The sequence below is a fragment of the Mastomys coucha genome, unplaced genomic scaffold, assembly GCF_008632895.1.
Source record: "Mastomys coucha isolate ucsf_1 unplaced genomic scaffold, UCSF_Mcou_1 pScaffold6, whole genome shotgun sequence".
Classification (NCBI taxonomy): Eukaryota; Metazoa; Chordata; class Mammalia; order Rodentia; family Muridae; genus Mastomys; species Mastomys coucha.
The window spans coordinates 105,403,434-105,407,842 of record NW_022196912.1 but is presented as its reverse complement, the minus strand read 5'-3'; the positions used below and the strand labels follow the sequence as shown (position 1 = coordinate 105,407,842).

Below are 4,409 nucleotides of genomic sequence, written 5' to 3'. Positions count from 1 at the left end.
TGTGTGTGTGTGTGTGTGTGTGTGGTGTGTGTGTGTGTGCTACAGTAGAGTGAGGCTACTGCAGGGTTGTAGACTCTAACTCTCCTCTGTACCTCAGACCCTTGTGCTGTCAGAATGATTTTTCATTGGTGTCTTGTTAAAGTCAGCCTTCTTTGTTTTTAGTCTCATTACATTGCACTGTTGAACGGCCCAGCAATCATACTGCTGGAGGGAGGGTGATCAAGAGTATAAAATCCTACATTTACTATAGGAGAGAGCTTCCTAGTCTCAGAGCATACAGCCTTGGTTTTAGGGTGGTACTCACCCCTGGTGACAGATTTTCCTCTCTTCTGCTACTTCTTGGGTGGCAATCATTTTACTGTCTTGAGTGCAGCTCCCTACTTATGATAATTTTTTTTGAAAATATGTCTTAACACTAAACATTGCCTTGTTTCTATTTGCAAAATGAAGGCAAGCAGTTCTGAGATGGCTTGCGTTGAGTTGCTCAGTGCAGGGTCTTACAGGTGATCATCCATCCAGCATTGTCTCATTGCTCTCCGCCTTGTGACCTGCCCTGCAGCTAGAGCTTCCTCACATCCCACTTACAGGACTTTCTTAGCTTCCGCCCTGTTTACTTACCTTGTTGAACTCCCTAATGTTGTTATTATTTTAGAATTTATCACTCCAATTATTTTCAAGCCCTTCAAATGGTCATGTTAGATCTGAACTCTTGTCATTCCTTAGTGATGTTTGCTACCAGAAAGCCTTGGGGCCATCGTCTACCGATCAAGACTGTACAGGACCATGAAAACGTATAGAAATGAGGTTGCAGCTCAGGTGCAGCTCGCTGCATGTGCCTAGGGAGCAGAGTGTGGTCCTCAGTTGCGCTGGGTCATTTTCAGACGCTCAGTAGTAATGCATAGACTGCTCTCCTTTAGTTTCTCTTGCTTTCATGGGGCATGTGTTTATTTTTGACTCAGGTTGTCTTTAATGTTTTATTTCCTGCTTTCAGGTTTTTTGAAGAATATCTTATTTCCTATCTAATAATTGCATATTAACAAAAGATGCATTGTAAGTTACAGAATATAGTTAGATACCTTGTATTCCCCCCCCCTTTTTTTAATTGCAGCACTGCGTATTCTCCTTGAAACAGCACACTATCAAATTTGAGGCCATACCTACAACTTTTTCCTTTTGAATGGAAAAGGTAGTGAGTGACTATGACCTTCTGGACTCTTGCAATGCCTGTAGTCACAACGGATTTAAAGATTGGGTTTTTTGTATAGATACATATAGATGTTGATTAAGGAAATATAAGGATATCAACTCAGAGACTGAAGGATGGTTCAGTGAGTAAAGGGCTTGTCATAAAAGAATGGTACCTGACGTTCAGATTCCAGCATCCACAGAAGAGCCAAACCTGTCATCCCAGGTTTGCGAGGCAGATATAGGAGATTTTTGAGGCAAGCTGGCTAAGTACACCAGCCTAGTTGGTGACCTCTTTCTGTTTGTTTTTTAAAAAATCACTTTATTGCCAGGCAGTGGTAGTGCACGCCTTTATCCCAGCACTTGGGAGGCAGAGGCAGGTAGATTTCTGAGTTCGAGGTCATCCTGGTCTACAGACTGAGATACAGGACAGCCAGGGCTACACAGAGAAACCCTGTCTTGAAAAACCAAAAAAAAAAAAAAAAAAAAAAAAAAAAAAAAAAAAAAAAAAAAAAAAAAAATTACTTTAACTCACATATAAAAACAATATATATAGTTATGCTACAAAATATCCTAACTAGGGTATGGTAACAAGTTCAGCAAAGACTTTACTATAATGTTTCTTATATATTACATGTACATTGCTTAGAAATTTTACTGTAGATTTTAAAATTCTCATTTCAAAGTATGGTTTAATATTTTCTATGCTGAATATGAATGATTTGATCTCCCTGAAGGAACATATATGTCAGCCATTTTCTATGACACAGAGTAATTAAACTAGTATTCTTACATATTCAGTACCTGTGGGTGGTGTGGGTGGTGTGTGTGTGTGTGTGTGTGTGTGTGTGTGTGTGTGTGTGTATTGAATCAGCAGACTGTGTGAATGGAAGTCCTCTGATGCTAGGGTAATCTGAAATGCACTGCTATATATCCTACTCATACTGAAGATGTCAAGATGCTTATGTTTGAAAACCAACTAGATCTATAGCATTTGAAAACCACATTCCTTTGACCTCCAGACAGCTCCTGCCTCTGCAGAGATCTGATGAAAAGGAGGATACTGTTTCTCATGTGTCCCTTCTGTGTGATGATGGAGATGCTGTCCTCCATTGGTAAACTTTACACATCCTCACGAGTGCTTCTTAACACTTACACTTTGTTGATCACTTTTCAAATCTTATTCATTGATATCAAGAGGCAACATTACTGAAATTTGTGAATTCATAGAGCATATAGCATTTTGGGGAAAATGCATTATTTAGTACACATAACTGAAGGCTAGAAAAGTTCTGCTTTAAAGATAAAAGTTATAATTTCCCTTATTTATTAGGGGTACTGACATCTGGCTGTCACAGTATACTTGGATTTATATTACATGTATGAAACATTTGGGGCAAATTAGTATCTTTCTTCAAATTAATTTTTATGGTTTGTCGTTGATAGTCTTAAAGGTGGAGTTTCATTTAGGGCCTATCACATGCTTCAGCTTCAATTAAGATAGTTGAGCCATTAGTAGAATAGCTTTTTGTTCCCTTTGTGATTGTTCAAAGACTCTATACCTTTGCAATATACTTCAGATTTATTAATGATGCCTCTGAGATCTAGCATTGGGTCAGCAATAGCATAGCCAGCCAGTAAGTACTTTGGTTTTGAATACACGAAAATGATGCTGTACCAAAGTTGGAAATTAAGAAAAAGAGATGCTGTGAGTTGCTATTGCTTTTTCTGGTATGAGATCTTTTTAAAAATTTTTGAATAGTCAGACTTGATTCACTTACTACTTTTTTAAAAATAAAACTAACTAGCTCAGTATTCAGTCCCATATTCTGTTTCATTTAGTGACCAAGATCAGTTGCAGGGAGGTAACTTCTGATAGAGTGAGTGGCCCTTCCTGAATTCTTGCTTAGTGTTTAATGCTCTGGCTCATATACTGAAGGGTCTATAGACTGATAGGATTCAGTCACCAGACAGGATATGTATTTATATTTTGAGGAAAGAAGTAACAGACAAAGCTGTTGAGTAGACCAAATCTTCAAGGTAAAATCGATAATTTAGAAGACTAGAGTGGAAGGTGATATGCCATGGACACAGGCCAGTGTCAAGAAGTTGCTAGGAAAGCTGACTCAGTTGTACCCCTTCTTGTGTGAATGCTCTCTGACAACCCTAACCCTTCATTTCCTTCCATGAATAACACATGGATAATGAAAATCCAGTCTTCTCCAGGTGGGAGTATCAAGTGTGTTAGCCCAGTGCACACAGATAAGAAGCTCCAGTCAGTGTGTAACTGAAGCTCTCTGTACAACACACTAGTGCTTCGAGCTCTTTTCAGTTGCTGCTTAGCCTGAACTATATGCCTGCCTATACCTATATATTACATAGGCCGTATTGTCCCAGTAACTTTATTATGAAAATACTTGGAACACTTGTGTTCTGGAAATTTGTAACATATAAGTATTGGCTATATTTACTGTGGTATTCAACAGCAGAGCACAGCATAGCTTCTTGTTCCTTATAACTTCTGATCAATCCATCTCACATAGCCCTTCCTTCCCCACCATATAGGTAACTACCTTTCTGTTTTCAACTTCAGAAAAGTGAAAGTAACTTTTCCGTATGAGTAAGATCATCTGATATGTGTCTTTCATAGCAATATCCAGTTCTATCCATGTAGTCACAAATACCAGGACTTCATTCTCTTATATGGGTGCATAATGTTCTAGGGATGTGTGTTTTTAATTCATGTCCTTATTTATTGACAAACACTTTTTCCTATCGTGAATAGTGCTTCAGTGAGCATTAGAGTTCACGTGTTCCTTCAGCATACTTATTTCCTATGGATATATTCTTCCTATTGGAATTGCAGCAATCATGGATTAATTCTGTTTTTAATATTTGGAGGAAACTTCAAAATGGTTTCCATAATAGCCACTTTAATTATTTCCCACCAACATTGTGCAAGGCTGTGTTTTTGTGAGTTATAATTTTTGTACATTTATCACTGCAATCATGAGGTCTGGTATCTACACATGGATCTTTGGTAGATTAAGTTACCAAAGGGCTGTTAGTTAATGCATCTTTATTTTTTATTGCATTAATATAATACAAGAAGTGAGGAAAGTTGTCAAGATAATCCTGCATTGTGTACAAACTGGGAACTTTTTTTATTAGATATTTTCTTTATTTACATGTAAATTTCTCCATTCCTAGTTTCCCCTCCAAAA

The 4,409-nt window shown here is 37.8% G+C and overlaps 1 protein-coding gene across 4 annotated transcripts in view; it reads left to right on the top strand.

Moving 5' to 3' along the window:
- The window catches only part of Cep128 (centrosomal protein 128), a 389,783-nt gene that overhangs the window by 235,623 nt on the left and 149,751 nt on the right, over window positions 1-4,409 (top strand). The gene's annotated exons all lie outside the window — the stretch shown is intronic.